The sequence below is a fragment of the Carettochelys insculpta genome, chromosome 1 (assembly GCF_033958435.1).
Source record: "Carettochelys insculpta isolate YL-2023 chromosome 1, ASM3395843v1, whole genome shotgun sequence".
Lineage (NCBI taxonomy): Eukaryota > Metazoa > Chordata > Testudines > Carettochelyidae > Carettochelys > Carettochelys insculpta.
Genome location: NC_134137.1, coordinates 234,068,196 through 234,086,157, shown reverse-complemented (window position 1 = coordinate 234,086,157; position 17,962 = coordinate 234,068,196). Strand labels below are relative to the sequence as shown.

The 17,962-nt window shown below is 42.0% G+C and overlaps 1 pseudogene; it reads right to left on the bottom strand.

Annotated features, from left to right (window-relative positions):
* Positions 1 to 1,604: 1,604 nt before the first annotated feature.
* Positions 1,605 to 17,381, bottom strand: LOC142007096 (natural killer cells antigen CD94-like; annotated as a pseudogene).
* Positions 17,382 to 17,962: the final 581 nt, after the last annotated feature.

Genomic DNA, 17,962 nt, shown 5'->3' with positions numbered 1-17,962 from the left:
GGAGCTGGTCTTACCGTCTTATGCTGGTAGCCATATTCCCTATTTTTTTGTGTTCCCTTTTGCTGGCATCCTCCCAGCCACTTCCAGTCAGAGGTTGGAGGAGTGGTGACCCTTTTTCTCCCTTCCTTCCTCCCATCCCTCCTCTACTGTTTTTCTCTCCTTGTGGTTGATCCTGTCATTCCCTACCCATGGTAGGTGTTTCTGTGAGGTGGTTTTCCTAGCATATACCTGCCATCCCCTCCCAACCCATTCTCCTGTATGCCTCTGCCATAATGGACACCACCAAAGCTGCCAGGTTACTTGCCTATGAGATGACAGAGGCTCATCCAACTCATTAAAAATGCTGAAATCTGTTACTGTTGTTATGTCTGTGTATTCACATTTATATACCGATTAATAAAGTTTTTACATTGTACAGAAAGCTCCTGCCAGGGGCAGCAAGAGTCAGGGTGCTGCACCTGACAGAAGCCGTTTCCCACTCCAGACAGGGGTGACAGTCATGTTAACCTGAGACACGCACAACTTGGTTGCATTTATCTCGACGTTTACTGTACAAACTGACCTTGGGTATGTGATTGGCCCTTTGTATTTGGAGTAACCGCAATAGTGTTGTGATTTTCAGATCAGGTAACCAAATAGCAAGTAAACCAGCTTTTCTGGGTGGCTAGGTAGACTGGACTGCCTGAGGGGACTGTCTGTGACACCCTAGTAAGGCTGTGGGATTTTAGGAGTTCACACACATTGCTCAGTTGCCGAAATCTAATTACAGAACACACAGCTACTTTGGGGTCTCTGCCCTGCTTCTTGACAGTCTGACCTAAGGTTGGCAATCACACTTGTGAGCCATTCCAGGTAGGGTAACAGTGCTAAATCTACACACTTTATTTGTTAGTCTCAAGCTGTGCAGAGTCATGAAGTAAGTTCTGGACGTCTCCAGTTCATTCCTTAGTCATAGCCAACATTGCAGTTGCCATAAAATGGAAGCTTGCCTGAGATGCAAACCACTGTGAGCCTGGGACTTGAAAGACAAGCTTTCTCTGTCCCAGGAAAGTACATAACCCACTACTGACTTGGAGTGACACATACCCCATGTGCCCAACCCGCAGACCATGTGAGTGTGACAGCTGCCAGGCAGGGGGCTAGTTCTCTGACTCGGGCTGTAGCGCTGGACTTCCCCAGTTTCAGCCCCAGACTCCAACATGGCGATTCTCACTACTGTAAATGCTCCTCTTCCTTTCCCTCTTTGATCTCGGGATGAGCCTCATTTACTGTGTTTGGTTTGAGTTTACACTGTACGCTGCTTAGAACAAACTGTGTTTTTTCTGTAAAATAACCAGTGCACCAACACCACTACACATTTTGCAAAGTGTTTATTAGTATTTCCACTGAAGGACTCTAAAAATCAACTCTTACCAACCCACATAGGCAAGGGAGGCACTCAGTGGGGTGGGAGTCTCGTGGCTACGGGACAAGATTCCATACAGGGTGTGCTTGAGCACCTGCGACTGCAGCCCCTCAGTCTGAATGGTAACGCTGCAAATTCAAGGGCCTGTGAGTTCCCTGTGTCTTTGCAAAATCCTCTTGTGTTGTTCACTAGCCATCGACTAAGCAGCTTTCTTCTCACAAATATAGCGAAATTCTTTTGCACATTTGTGAATGGCACCTCCTCCTGCATTTAAAGCTACACAGGATTCTCCAGGAGTTTCCTTCTTTACTTGGAACCTAAGGTGAAGAGCTACAATTAACACAGCCATGCCATTGTTGTAAAATCTTGAACAGTGTGTTTGCATTTGGCTCCGTAAATAGTGAGATAAACTTGCCTTGTCTGTCAATTTCACTTCATGTCTCTGTCCTGCAAAGTGACCTACTAAAGCCCTTCTTTGAGATTTCAACTTTTTCTGTCTTTGAGAAGTTGTCAAGATAACTGAGATGGCCTTTTTGATTTAGGTTTACCACAATTCTTGAACAAGTCCATGTTCATTGTTAGGAAAGGGGTCTCAATTTCCTTATTAAATCCAGAGATGGCATCAGTAGTTCACCTTAAAAGTTTCCCATTAGAACTACCTTCATATATAGTTTTGCTCTATCTTTACAGCTGTCATCAGTGCTTCAGGGGAATAATGTAACCTCATCATGTTTGTTTATTTGATTGTTTTATTAGACATGTTCATTTCGACCTACAGTATCCAAATAGCATCACTGCTTCCTGTGAGAATTTGTAAAAGTCAAAAACACATGATAATTCTCCAAGTTCAGTGATCTTTAAGCCCTGCAACAGAGTGCAAATTCTGTGAGAAATGCACAAGGATGTGAAATTCAAGTGTATATCTTCTAGAAACGCCAGATACTTACAGGTCAGTGGAGTGAGCTGTGCCATCCTCCCACTTCATGGCTGTAGCAGTTCCCCTGCGGGATAGTCCAATCCAGTGAAAACACACCAGTCTGTTTATGAAATCCTATTTGAGAACAAAACTAAATTGTTCACATCAATCCTCACTGGAAGGAAAATGGGTACCAGGGAAGGGAATGAAGCTTATGTGTCCCAGTTGAGACAAGTGTGTCATAATGACTTCACATTGGCCAGTTATGTCCCATTTTTCCAGAAGAATCTGCCATAGATTTTATGGAGCTTTTTGCTCAATTTAATCTGCACCTTCCCTCACAGGATGATGCATCATCGCTACCGTCCTGGCTGACAGAAACTGTAGGATATCCTAGAGAACAAGTCAACACGACGTCAACGTCAACCAGGGGTATCACCAATGAGAGACATGAGGCAACTTCTTCTCAGGCAGCAGAAATACTAACCCAACAGCATTCTCAGCCTGTTAAAGAAAGATACGGTTTGATTTTCTTATCAAATGGGTTTCCTTTCCTTGACTTCAGTGGAGACAATCCTGATTCACAATGGAGAGAGAGCAGATTCAGGCTCTAGGAAAGGACTTTCTGCCTTCCTCAAGCTCTGCAGAGCATTAATCCCTAAACTGGGCATCTCACTCCTTTTAATCACTCCCACAGTCAGTGCAAGAATTTGCATTCACTCCTCCCCTGGTGCCTCAAATCTGGTGCCCCTTAGGGACACAGCTGTGAATACAACATAATCAATTTAGAAGGTCATTTTTCCCTTCCAGTGCTATTTTCATTTTGTGCCCCCATCCCACTTCCCTATCATGGAGATGCTGAGCAGGTGTAGTTTGGCAAATACAGGAAAAGAAGGCTAAGGCTGAATTCCTCACCAGTTCTTCCTTGTTCTTTATCACCAACAGCCTGGAGTTATGAGATGAGCAGTATTCTTGACTCTTCTTCCAGGTTCGCCCTTCCTCACTAAAATGGTAACACTTTCCTCCATGCTCTATCCAGCCCTCAGAGCAAAGGCTGTATTTTTCTCCTTGAAAAAGAGCAATATAGACTGCACTGAATATATATTAATAAACTAATTTTACATAATTAAATATATCTCTGCACTCATGGGCTACGTCTACACGTGCCCCAAACTTCGAAATAGCCATGCAAATGGCCATTTCGAAGTTTACTAATGAAGCGCTGACATGCATATTCAGTGCTTCATTAGCATGCGGGCGGCAGCGGCGCTTCGAAATTGAGGAGCCTTGCCGCCGCGCGGCGCGTCCAGACGGGGCTCCTTTTCGAAAGCACGCCACCTACTTCGAAGTCCCCTTATTCCCGTGAGCTCATGGGAATAAGGGAACTTCGAAGAAGATGGCGTGCTTTCGAGAAGGAGCCCCGTCTGGACGCGCCGCGCGGCGGCAAGGCTCCTCATTTCGAAGCGCCGCTGCCGCCCGCATGCTAATGAAGCGCTGAATATGCATGTCAGCGCTTCATTAGTAAACTTCGAAATGGCCATTTGCATGGCTATTTCGAAGTTTGGGGCACGTGTAGACACAGCCATGGTGTGATGCAGCTTGACATCACTGGATGTCACTGTGGACTATCTAGTAGTGCGTGCATGTCTCAGTGGGAACGTAGTAAAACAAACCAGCAGTCATGTAGCACTTTAAAGACTAACAAAATGATGCATTACATGATGAGCTTTCGTGGGACAGACCAACTTTTTCAGATCTATGACATTTCCAGTCCAGACTCAGTCATATAGCAGAGACGAAGGGAATAAGGCTTATGTGTCCAGGTCCTCTGTGCTATATAACTGAGTCTGGACTGGAAATGTTTTAGAACTGAAGAAGTGGGTTTGTCCCATGAAAGCTCATCACCTAATACAACTTTTTGTTTGTCTTTAAAGCGCTACATGACTGCTGGTTTGTTCTGTTAGAATACAGACTAACACGGCTGCCTACCTCTGCTACTAGTCAACACGCATGGAAATGTAGTTTTAGGTTTCTCAGCACAGATCAAGCTGTTGTGTTTGCCACCAGAATAACCCGGTGTTAAGGACCCTAACCTCAGATATGGAATACTTGGTTCCAGGCCCCATTCTTAACCAAGCAGAGGACTTAACTCCGGGTCTGCTGCATGAGGCCTCTCAGCACCAGGCGATTGACTCCTCTGGGATGTGTCTGATTTTTTCATGGAAAACTTTGAAAAGTCTCTGTTTATTCCAGTGCAAAAGGGGAAAATTTTGAACTCTCAGAAATGCTTGTGAGACCCACTCAACAACCAAGGTAATGGGAGCACTAGTGGCGACAGTGAGCAATCCTCACAGAAGAGCAACCCTCACAGCATCTGCTCCTCATAAGAAGCCCTCGTTCAGAAAGGCATCTCACTGTTGCTACCTTCTGTACAACTTGCTCCCATTGCAGGTGAGTCATCATCATGGCCGGGTTGCAAATGGAGGGCAGTGAGCATGTTGATTGGGATAACCTCAAAAACAATGTCAGCACTGTGGGAGGGAAGTGTATGCTGGTCTCTCTGTACCACAGCCTATTTGGTGTTGCAGTAGTCAAAATCCTTCTGCTTCTCAGTGTTTATACCTTGTACTATGTAGAGGCATGAGCTGGGAAGGAGCTGCCCAACTTTCTCTGCTTTGAAGCTGGTGAGCCAAGGATCAGGATAATGCCCACTATTAAGGTTTTGTTGCCAAGATTTGTTTCTGGTTTTATGTTTTAGGTGACCCCATGGTACACTATGTGCACAGAGACAGAAGTACACATTGCACTTCTTAGATGTGGTACTCTCTCGCCTGGCAATCCATGGTCTGGCAGGACTACAGATGTTCCAGGACAGGGTGGGGGCTGGGAGCTAGAGCCCTGCCTGCCCTGTGGGGCCAAGGGACAGACCAGAGTCCCCTGGCTGCCCCACAGCAGTGTGTGCTAGAGCCCCCTAGCAGACATGTGCCAACCAGCTGCAGGGGCTGGAGCCCTGTGGCAGCCCCAGGGAGCTTGATGCCACAGCAGTCCCAGGAGCACTGGGCTGTCTTGGGACAAAAGCTTTGGCTCTCCCCTGGTCTGACAAATTCTCATGTTTTGGACCCACACATCCCAGCTATGCTGGACAAGGAAGATACAACCTGTACCTTTTCTTGTTAAATAGGGCAAAATGAGCTGCCATCTGACTAAGCGATGGTATTACCATGAAGCAGCTAACAGAAGAGGAGTGAGCTCTGATTGATACCTTTCCTGCTCACAACTTTTGAGAAGTTTGCTTTCTGGGCTTGGAGATCATCTCTTTGATTTGTGCAGTTTTTCAGGGTCTCCTGCAGATGGGTGAAGTTTCCCAGAATGGCTTGTTTCTCAATAAGCTCATTCTGTCTTCTCAGTCGATGGGAAACCTGGAGAACTTAAAATTCATATTCCAAGGAATCAGTTTAAACAAAATTCAGCACACTTGTATAAAGCAGTTTTCTTTTGCATAAGGTTGCTAATAGCAATAGTGATAGTGGCCCTCAAGGCTTACATAATGGGGATTGAAATGGAGACCTCCAGAGCTAAAAGTGTGAGGTCCTACAGCTTGAGTTAAAGGCCCGGTCTACCCTTGAAAAATATTTCAATATAAGTAGAGTAAATAGAGGTGTGGAAAGAAAAATCACTCTCATAACTTAAATTCACTTACCTAACCCAAATAAGCACAGAAGTTTAAATGAAATAATTCTATGTAGGTACCCTGGTTTGGGAAGGTGCTTGGTCTATTTCAATAGAAAATCTCTTTTCATTGTAGTAGGTCATGTGTACACTCAGGGGTTATGCTATGGCAATTTAGCTAAGCTGGTATAGTCTGTAGCATAGACACAGCCAAAGACAGAAAAATTAGTTGCTATTTGCTGTAACAACTCATATCCTCTGTGGGTTACTGAGGGACTTGCAACACATGCTCATTAGAAGTTTACACAATTTAGATTTTTTAATTTTATTCTCAAATTACATGCTGAATCTCTCTTGCCCAGCATCCTTGGGACATAACTGGTGCTGGATGAAAGAATTTGCCAGATGACAGGCAGATATTTTCTAGCACATTTCCAACATTTCCACTGCTTACTAGGCTCTTAGAAGACACATAGGGGTAAATTAGAGCTAAATAACAGCACCAAACAAACTGGTAACTGCTAAACAAACTTTATGGGACCATGGGAAACTTGGCCACATGAATGATAAGTGGTCAACCAGCTAATTAAAATCATGTGGATTACAGAGTTTGCTGGCTGAGAGAGTTCCAGATTAGAGAGTCTCAACCTGTATACAAATTAAGGAATTGGTGTAATATTACTTCACTCTTTGCAAAATAATCTCTATGGGTTTAAAATCTGATTAACGGAATGTGTACCAAAGATATGCGTTGGACAAAATGGCATTTTTGTTTACATGTTTTGGATCCTGATTTACACTGATATAATTGAGAATAGAATGGGGACCTGTTCTCTTTTCGACTAGTAAATTGAGCAAACTTTAAAACAAAATCAGGAAATTATTCAGAACCAAATACCATTCTCTGTCACAACTGGAGCTGAATGAATATTTGTTGTTTATTTGGAGCTTCAAAATCTGGGAAAAAAAGTTAAACCAAAATTTTTCAGTTTTTCTCCCCAAAATGAAAAAAAATATTAATTTCAGATATAATGGCAGACAAAATAAAATTAAAAAGAAGGAAATTGGAACACAAAGGACATGTCTACACTGCAAAAATACCTTCAAAGGTGCTTACTTGAAAGTACAACCTCGAAGACGAGTGCCAACAAACATGTTACCTTGAACTTAAACTTCAAAGTAGGGCACTACTCCATTCCCGGGAATTCAGTAAGGACTTCAAAGTTGGGCTCCCTTACTTCAAAGTTAACTTTGAAGCAAGGGAAAATATGTATAGATGCTCTGCAGGCTACTTTAAAGTAGTGCCTAACTTTGAAGTTAACTTTAAAATTAATTCCTAGTGTAGCCACACACAAAATGTAACTTCCAAGCACTGTCTATGCAGCTACTTGTAGAGCCTTGTGCAAGCCCTGCTAGCCTGAGTCTGTTAACATGGGCAGGAAGGCTTCAAAATACTGTGTAGACATACTCTTAAGAGCATCTTAGCTTCTCACACGTTTTACTGGTAAAACTCAAATCACGGGTTGGCAGACAATGGGCTCCGAATACGAAATGAAAGTTGTTTTTCACAAAATAAGGCATATTAGGAGAGTGCCACACATATACATTTACACACATCACTCAGATGCTGCTACAAGAGATTTTCTAAAACTTATCATGATTCAGATCAATATTGTTGCCTTCTTGGCAAATACTTACACATAAAACGAAAAACCCCTGCAGTTACTAGCAAAGCTATGCAGAGGAGCCCCAGAATCACTGTAACGAGCCATGATGAAGTCGGAGTAGGATATTCTAACGGAACTAAAAGAGAGAAAATAAAAGCAAGCATGGCAGTTCTCTAGGATCAGATCAGAGATCTCAGCCACACCAGTCCACCAAAGCCAGAACCATCCCCAATCTAATAATAATAGCTATTGAATATGTGCTCAGTAAATCTGGCATGAATTGAGAAGTCTTTAAGAAAACAGTCAATCCTGGTGAAGACCGGAACTATCACATCCCAATTTCTGACCATGCCTTGTCTTGGTGTGGTCTTAAGTGAATTGCCAGGAATGTGTCATTTCCTGACAAACTAGGAACAAATCTAATTTCATATTGTTTCCAAAATGAGTCCTTAGACAATAGCTACACCAGGAGGAATATGTGTAAGTATAAACTCTTTCATAAAAGAAAGTAGGAGTCCAACAACTCAAATGCACAATACTTTTGCTTTCTGCACTTCATGTTTGGTGCTTCTGCTGTTTTGAAGGAGTGTGAAACCTCAGATGGGAGTAGGTTACTTCCTGCTCACTGAATTCTGATAGTTATAACATAGAAAGAGAGCTCTATAAAATTGTCATCACAGCATGTAGAATAATAACTTCTTAGAAGTTTAAGTCTATAGTACACCACAATGATCAATGATCTGGGTTCCTGCTTAATGTAATACAGGGCATAGCACCTCACCCAGTAATTCCTGCTTCAAAAACCAATAACTTGAATTGGGGAATATATTTTCTAAAGAGAGAGTCAATCTTCATTTACAGATCTCAAACAGTGAAAAAAAATCACATTCTTTGACAATCTGTTTCACTGGTTAATTGCACATCTTGTTCAAAATGTGTGTCCAATTTCCAACTTGAAGTTATCTAACTCATCCATTTAGGACACAGAAACAATACAGTGTAATCTAAATGACCAATCGTGTGGCTCCAATACTGAAGTGTGGACAGCGAATTCTTGAAGCAGTAGCCACTGCAAATAGTTGACAGCCTACTCAAAGGCTGTAACGTAAATCACACAGTGAATGATTTCATACACAAACCCTTTTTAACTGAAACCTCTTCTCCGATAACTCACAAACTGAACTAAGGGCTGTCATTTCTCTGAGAGCCAGTTCATTCCCTGTGACTCATGTTGAGCAGTACCTTATTCTGTGAATAAGACTACAGAAAGAAATAAGAATCTGAACCTGAAAAAAAGTATTCCATCAGTAGTGGCCTAGTAAGGACAACAGGCTTTGGCCTGTTAGGCTGCATTTACACTGCACCCTCAGGTTGAAATAAGATTCACAATTGCACTATGCAAATTGCTTATCCTATCTTGAGTTAATTTCAAAATAGGCTACTTCGGCATTTGGCACTATTTCAAGGCATCCCTTCCTCCTCCTCCTGCAGTGATGTATACAAGGATGCCGAAATAGTGTGCCTGGTATTTTGAGAAATATTTCAAAATACTGGGCATGTTTCATAGAGGTGGGGTAGCTATTTTGGGATACCTCAGTATCCTGTTATAGATCTGCCATGTAAACACAGCCTTAGAATATGCAAATGGAAAGAAAGCACAAGGTGAGTTCAGCATTTGTTTCTTATTACTTTCTGGTACACACACACACACACACACACACAAAACACGACCTTTTAAAGCTGTGCCCTGAGGAGAGGGCCATGGATTGGAGATTACTTGTTCTCAGAAACTTCAGATCAAAGGCCTGGGCTGTGTAAAGAAGCAGTAAAGGACCCAGTTGGGGTCTGACTTTAAAACTGACAAACTTGGGACCTAAATCTGAGCGGGCCCTGCAGTGGAACTAGGGATGACCTCAGGTAAGCTACTAGAAAACATGTAGGGTTTTTATTGTTTTTAAATATGTTTTGTCTTTAATGCTATTTTCCCAAAGAATAACTGTAGTTTGTTTTGTGAAGATTGTGGGTTGGTAAATGGAATGCACTCTTTCGTCTCTTGCAGAAACAGTTAACTGCAGTTCCTGGTCCCTACTGGAAAATCACAGTGAGACTGTGACAAGTTTGGTCACAGAGCCCCTTGAGACTATTACCTAGCATATTTAAAATACCAAGGAGCCTGCTTACCTGCCCTCTGAGGCGCCCCACCACCCTGTGTAAATCAAGACACACCTCGTTAGAAGGCCTCAAAACAAAGTTATTTTCCAAATGATACCTGTGAAATGTCTTAATGACTATTACCATAGAGAGACAGACATGATCTGCTGTGTTGAAGGGGAAACTGAGGCATGCTCTCTTACAGATTTGTTGGCTGAATGACAAAATGGGTCACCTCTGGAGAGTCTGGAAATCTGTAAGGACATCAGCCAAAAAGGGGAAGTGCTGGCAGTGTTGCTAAAGTACAGTGAGACATCTTCCAACAAGCTTGGGAAAATGCACTTACTGTCCCATAAAATCCCAAAAAAGGGACACAACTTCCCCCTTCCACACCTTACAGGACCACTGGAAAGGTGAAAGAGCAAATTTGTGCAGAAATACAGAACATGTTGGACCTGGCAGTAATCAAACAATCTGACCACTCATGAGCATTCCCGGTGGTCTTGGTCTCCAAGAGGGATGGCCCTGTGAGATTCTGTATGGACTGTAGGATACATAATGCTGTTACCATAATTCTGTTAACCCTATACCTAGATCTGATGTCATGCTGGATGTGCTGAGCCAGTCCAAGTACCTCAGTACTTTTGGTTTAATAAGGACTTACTGGCAGATACTTCTGGAAAAGGAGGCAAAACAAAAATCTGGGTTTATCACTGCCATAGGGCTCTATGAGTTCACAGTGCTACCTTATAGTTTAGTAAATGCTTGGGCAACCTCCCAGAGGCTGGTCAATGAAGATAAATGATTTGCAGATCTTTGGAAGGGCTAGAGTAGAGGACATTGCTATATTCACCAGAACCTTGGAAAACCACAAGGAGCATCTGCAGGTGATGTTGACAAAGCTCAAAGAAGTTGGTTTGATCATAAAACCATCTAAATGCAAGATAGGGGCAGCCAAAGTCCTTTATCTAGAGCACCACGGAAGTGAAATGACCCTGACCAGCTGCCCAGGAGAAATTCAAGGGCTGCCCTCCTGATTGTCAAAGCACCCACAGCTGCTCACAGCCAGATGCTTATGCTTCTATTGGTGGTGCACAAGCCTCTGGTGACATACCCATATTTATTCGGCATGTAGATGGAAAAAATAGAGAGACCATCACCCCAACCTCTTAAAGAAAAGGCTATTGTCAAGCAACCAGATCCCCAGACTAAAAGTAAGATCTAATCTTTCAGAGGCTTGTCAAATTATTACAGGTGGTTGGTGGGGGAAGGAACTAGGGGCACAGTAGCCAAAATCACAGATTTATATAAAAAGCACCAACCTACTAATGTAATTTAGTCAGAGGCATGCCAGAAGGGTTTTGATTCAGTAAGGGCATTCTTGTCTCTAAAGCTTGTACTAACCAGCCCTGCCTTTGTCAAGGCTATTGATTTGTGTATGGGTGTATCTGACACTGGTTTGGGTGCAGTACTTATGCAAACTGGGCAGGACAAGAAGCACCCCATTGCCTTCCTAAGCAACAACCTGTCCACTCTGTCAAAGAAGTAGTTAAGCCTGGAACTAAGTGAATCATTGCCCTCCAGTCCAAGAGACCTTCCTTGTGATGATGGCTCCAAAGTTTTGCCAACTGGTGGGAATGCAGGTCACTGAAGTTCTGGAAAATCAGAAGAGGGCAATCAAGATGGAACATACATGCTTCCACCCAGGTACTTTCTCTTACAGCCCACTGGGGTCGGCTAACCAATCACAGATGCAATAATCTCTTCCCTGTTAAAGGGCTAGTACCACCCTAGAATAGAAAGATTTATTTGTTCATGGTCATAGCCAAATAAATGTGTTCTAGGGCTTTTTTGTATGCACAAACTGCCTCCTTCCCTTACCTGGGAAACGATGCACTTCTGAGGACACTTTCACCTCAAACAGATTGACATGAAACTAAGAATATATAATTTCACTGACATTTGAGAAAAATTCTGGCACAGATTCTTGCAAGATAATGTTAGGCATCATGGGATAAAGTTCAAGAAGTTGTGAGTAGGGGGAAACAAATAATGTTAGACACAGATTTAGGAAATTAAAACTACATAGTACCTGTGTCCCTTGTGTGCTTTGGTCTTCGTTTTCTCTTCTGCTTTCCTGGAGTATGAAATTTGAGGTCCTCAGAGGTCACTGACCGCTCACTCATTGCTGGTGGGCAATGGGATAGAAATTCCAGAGGTGGTTACTGAATGCAGATGAACATTGGGATTTTTACTTTAGTGAAATGACTTGTTAGAGCCGTAAGAGCATCAACATGAGCAGGAACAATGTCACAGGACAGCCTGATCAATGGCTCTATACGAGTGATACTGTGTTCCTCTCAGACACTTAACTCTCACGTAGAAAACCACAAGAGACACATTCTACCTCTCCTGGTTGTCTAGGACATTCCATCCCATCCAGGCAGATGAAGATTTAGCCTGAGTTATGCACACTTTTGTCACCTTTCATTTGGACTAACAATGCTCTGTAGCTGGGCATGCAGCCATCAGCCTCAGGACACTCTAACTAGTGCATAATGATGCAGTACGTCTCCTCAGCAGCACAGACTGCTCCAAACACATTATACTAGTCCTCTACTCTTTGTACTGGCTCCCTGTAGAACAATCAGGAAAATCAAAGAGCTCAGTCCCTGTCTTCACAGAGCTCAACGCTGAGCAACAGAATTCCCAAGAGTTTGCCAGAAGCTCCACGATCAGGCCATGTGACTAACAAATCCACTTCTTTGACACAGTAGTACCATGAGGACAAAGCTCTTGTGTACAGCAGGCAGAATTTCCTATATGGCCAGTCTGGGATGGTGGAGCAAATTTCCACTGGAACTAAGAGCCACCACAAACATCACCAATTTCTGCTCCAAGAGCAAGGCACACTTCTCAAACTTTGTCTTGGCTAACATAAACATATAACAGAGATCAGTATCAGAGAGGTAACTGTGTTAGTCTGTAGCTTTGAGAACAACAGAAAGTCTTGTACCACCTTATAGACTAACAGATATTTGGAGCATAAGCTTTCATGGGCAAAGACCCGCTTCATCAGATGCATGAGTGGGGGGGTGGTTTCAGAGGGGTATTTAAAGAGTGGAGTCCCTGTAAAGGGGAAGGGCCAGAGCTGACAAGGTCTATTCAGCAAGGAGGAAGTGGCCCAGTATGAGCAATACTTATCAAAAGAGCTAAAAACAAGTCAGATCAGACAGGGGGATGTGAGCCATTGTCAGCATCAAATGGGGAGCTATCAACACCCAGAGCAGAGAAACTGTCTTTGTAAGCTGCAAGCCACTCACAGTCTCTGTTTAATCCATGGTTAATGGAGTCAAATTTGCAAATAAATTGCTGCTGAGAGATTTCTCTCTCCATTTGATTTTTGAAATTTGTTTGTTTCAGGACTGCAACCCTTAAATCTGCCACTGAGTGTCCAGGGAGATTGAAATGTTCTCCCACAGGCTTCTGTACATTACTGTTCCTGATGTCTGATTTATGTCCACTTATTCTTTTACGGAGAGACTGTCCAGTTTGGCCAATGTAAATTGTAGTGGGGCATTGCTGGCACATGATGGCTTATATTATATTAGTAGCTGTGCAGGTAAAGGAGCCCCTGATGATATAGTTGATGTTAGGTCCTGTGATGATGTCACTGGTGTTGATATGTGAGCAGGGTTGGCAGAGAGGACTGTTACAGGGGCTGGTTCCAGGCCTAGAGTCACTGGTTAGTGATTTGTAGTGGCTGGTGAGGATTTGTTTAAGGTTGGCAGGCTGTCTGTAAGCAAGGACAGACCTGCCTCCCAAGGTCTGTGAAAGTGAAGGATCATTGTTCAGCATGGGTTGCAGATCACTGATGATGCTCTGGAAAGGCCTTAGGTGGGGGCTGTATGTGATTGTCAGTGGTGTTCTCTTGTTTTCCTTGCGAGACCTATCTTGTAGCAGGTGGTTTCTGGGTACCCGTCTGGCTCTATCAATCTGTTTCCTCACTTCCTTAGGTGGGTATTGTAGTTTGAGAAAAGCTTGGTAAAGGTCTTGTAGATGTTTGTCTCTGTCTGATGGATCAGAGCAAATACAGTTGTACCTTAGCACCTGGCTGTAAACAATGGATTATGTAGTATGCCCTGGATGGAAGCTGGAGACGTGTAGATAAGCATAGTGGTCCAAGGGGTTTTTGGTATGGGGTGGTATTTATGTGAAGGTCGCTTATCTGCACAGTAGTGTCTGAGAAATGAATTTCTTGTGTGGACTGGTCCAGCTTAAGGTTGATGGTGGGGTTGAAATCAAGGTAGAACTCTTCAAGAGCTTCCTTCGCATGGGTCCAGATGATGAAGATATCATCAATGTAGCACAGGTGGAGGAGGGGCGCTGGGGAACGAGAACTGAGAAAGTGTTGTTCCAGGTCATGTAAACAATGTAAATTTATTAGCATATTTCTTTGCAGAGAGAGATCAGAGTGAAACCTAACTTGTGGAAATGTATATCAATTGGGAGGAAGAATCAGCTACAATTCACACACTGGGAATTTATTAATTGGCTGAAGTTTGCTGATTGGGCCAATTGAAAATTTCCTATCACAACTTTCTTAATATGGGAAATAGGGTTTTTGATCAAATTGAAACATTTGAGGAAAGTGTCTGCTTTCCTTTTTAGGAAGGGAAGAAAATTGAAAACCTAACCCACAAAATTTCATCCAATGACAAAAAATTGGGGGCAATCAAACTTTCCATGAAAAAAAAAATCTACTTTCCAAGCAGGCAGAGACCTGGCATGTCTCCTCCTCTGAAGAACTCTGTGCGGGAAAGTCTCCCCATCCCCATTCTCCACATAGCTCCCAATCCTCCCCTTTCACTCACCACTTCAGAACTGGATCTCAAAAAGTCCATCAGGTAGAAGACATGGGAGGGAATATGCACATAGGAAGGGTTTCTGGAAGAACTGGTGGGGAGAGGACTCAAACCAGCATTCCTCATCCGTGGGGATCTAGTGAAATCTGTTACAACCAGCAACATCTAAGAAGCCTTCTGAAACTCATTGGATTCCCTCTCAAGCTTCTGCATATTCTGGAATTCCAGGGTGTGATGTTTGTCTTATTTGAGGTTAGTTTTAATTTTAATGTTTTGAATAATTTTGATATCACGTTCCTGCAATATTAACTTCACTTTAAAGTTCTTGTATAAAAATAAATATACTTTGGTCACCTCCAAGACTTTTTAAAAGGATGTTGAAGACCAAGCAACTAAAATTCTTTCTTATTTTTATTGAAAAAGACAAACTAAGTGTTTTAATCCCCATATTTTGCTCTTCTTCATGGAATGTTAGAGAAACTACTTATAGCTTGACTTGTGTCAGAAGAAGACAGGAAGAGACAGTTATGAGGATAGGACAAGAAAAGTTATAAAAGTATAATTAGAGGATAGCCTTCCAGGACTCTAGAAGTTCTGTCTTTCCTTAAAATACTTCATATAAATTTGAGGTCCTCTAAAACCATGAATGTACCCATCAATTAAAGGTAATTCTCTAATCAAATCTTATTTGACTGATCTGGAACATTTAACTAAGGAGCTCCTGTCATGGAGAAATGAGAAGAACCACAATCCCTAGCTATGTCCTGAATGTTACTTAAATACTAATAGCGACTCAGAGAATATGTGTACCGTTAAATAGAAAAAGAAACAGAAAGGCCAGGAATAAACCATACACTGTGGGAGTCTTGCTACTATCCAAGCCAAAGAGAGTTCATTCAAAATTTGGAAATCTTACCCTACTGAAAGCAAAGAAGAGTAGCACAAATTACAGCAAGAAATAAGAAGAAAGAAGAAGCCTTTGGAAAAGCACCTCTAAAAGAATCAATAGGTCTGGAGTTATAAAGGAGTAATTAAGAGTGAGACATTGCTGAGAAATTAAATGATTCCTTTGCATTAGTCTACACTACAGAGAATGTTAGGGAGATTCCTACCCAAACCTGCCATTTTCTCATACCACACTTGTGTTCACAGAGATTAAACAGTGTAGAGAAAAGGTGCTGGGGCCATCTAATTATTTAAAAATCGGAAAGTCACCAGGCCCAGATGGTCCATCTCAGAATTCTGAAGTAGACCTCATGCACATTAGCTCAGCAGATGCTAATTGGTATATGACATCTCTCATCAAACACAGAAAATCCAAAGTTAGTAAATATTGCATCCATACTAGAAAACGGCTTTGGGGGAGATTCTGTAAAATATAGATCAGCGATCCTTATACCAGCACTTGGTAAACTGGTTGGAAAGATAATTTAAATAATCGTGATTTGAAGAGATCTGAACAGCTCAGATTCTGCAAAGGAAAATCACGTCAAATAAAATTTTAAGAATTCTTTCATCAGAATTGGAGCCTTTGGATAAATGTTACCTTGAGTCTATTCCTTTGGCCAATATGAGATTGTCTCTATGATATGAGAGGTAGAATGAAAATAAATAAAAAATGAAGACAAGAAAGAAAAAAAAACATACTGGAATAAAAAATAACTAAAAAGAAAGTAGGCAACAGTGAATAGAGAGAAAGCCAGACAAAACATCAAAGTTTACAAAAACCACAAAAACACAGGAACAGATCGGGAAATCTTTAAAAATTACCAATATTATGGAAGAAAGGAATGCAAGAAAAGAAACCTGCCATTTGAATTCTCCCCTTCTGTAATTAGCTTATAAGAGCTACACAGCAGAGAGTTCTCTTTCATTCTCTGGAATTTTCCCTGTACATTGATGGTGCTACAAGACTAATGAAAAGTGATTTGCAAAAGCTGGTCTAAAATTCTCAAATTTTAACAATGTGAAAAAAATTAAATCAAATGATGATTTTTATTTTTTTTTATTTCTCCCTCTCATTTTTAAATGCCTGTAAAAAAGTTTTAATTACATTCAAATTTTGGAAAACAAAACCAAAACACTTTTCACAAAACTCTGTCTCCTGGTTGAGGATCCCATGTAGTACTTATATCTATAGAGCTGGTTCCAACCATGTACGATGCATGGAAGGATGGCTGGTTGCGTACATGTTGCTCCATTGAATTCAGCTGCACCGTGCAAGGGCACTGCAGTCAACCCATGCATTGTACATTGCACAATCATAGCTGTAGAGTCCACTTTTGCAACATATTGAGCACCCCCAATTCCTACTGACCTTATTACCTTACTATATTTGAGCATATTTCCACGTTTTGTGTCGTGCATTTTATTGCTCTTTAGCATCAGTCCATAAGAGAGGGAAAATGTCACCTCAGTTCTTAAATGAATACTAGACTATGGTTGCAAGACTTCCCAATGCACTTTGTATTAAACTTTATCTAAGAGAAAGAACTGTAATGTACACACAGATAGATACATTTCATTCTGCCCTCTGCTATTCATCTCCTTGAGTCCCAGGATAGATAAGGGAGGCAATCTGTTGGAATTACTTTCATAAAAAGGAAAGTCTGTGGAGAAAAGTTGATGTTACCTTTATTTGTGTTGGAAGGTTTACAAGCCAGGCTCTAAATCTTGTACTTGTCTTGATTTTCCCCACAGGGTGAGAGATGGGCAGTGTGATATCACTGTTGGAGTATCCTGTTAGAAGTGGGACAGTGCCAGCCAAGAGAGTGATAATTATTTATTCTGCTATGTTCCTGTTGAAACCACACAGGAAGTGCACATGCTACTGATTAGAGCGGTGCTTCCCTTGTCCAAAAGCACTCAGAAAAAAGAGACTTTCCTCTTCAGATGACTAAGCCAGCCCTGACGATACCAGTTGTTTTAATTGCAAAGGCTACCTGGTGTTCTAATTCTGAAGCTCAGTAATTTTTAGTAAAAAATACTCATCTGGAGTTCAAACACGTGCTCCTTTTTGCTGTAGCTCTTGGATGGGACCTTTCATGTTCACTCTCCAGAGGCCATAGACATCAACAAAAGGATTCTCACTGACTTCTGTGGTCTTTGATTTGGGGCATGAATTGGGGCATGATTTGGGGCATGATTTGGGGCATATTCAGCCAATATCAGAACTCCTGGCTGCAGCATCTTCCACCCAGTAAGCAGCTTCCTTGTCAATGTGAGAAGATCAAGTCAACATTTAGCTTGGCTGAATGGGCATATTCTGGGATATGATGCCTGTTAGTGA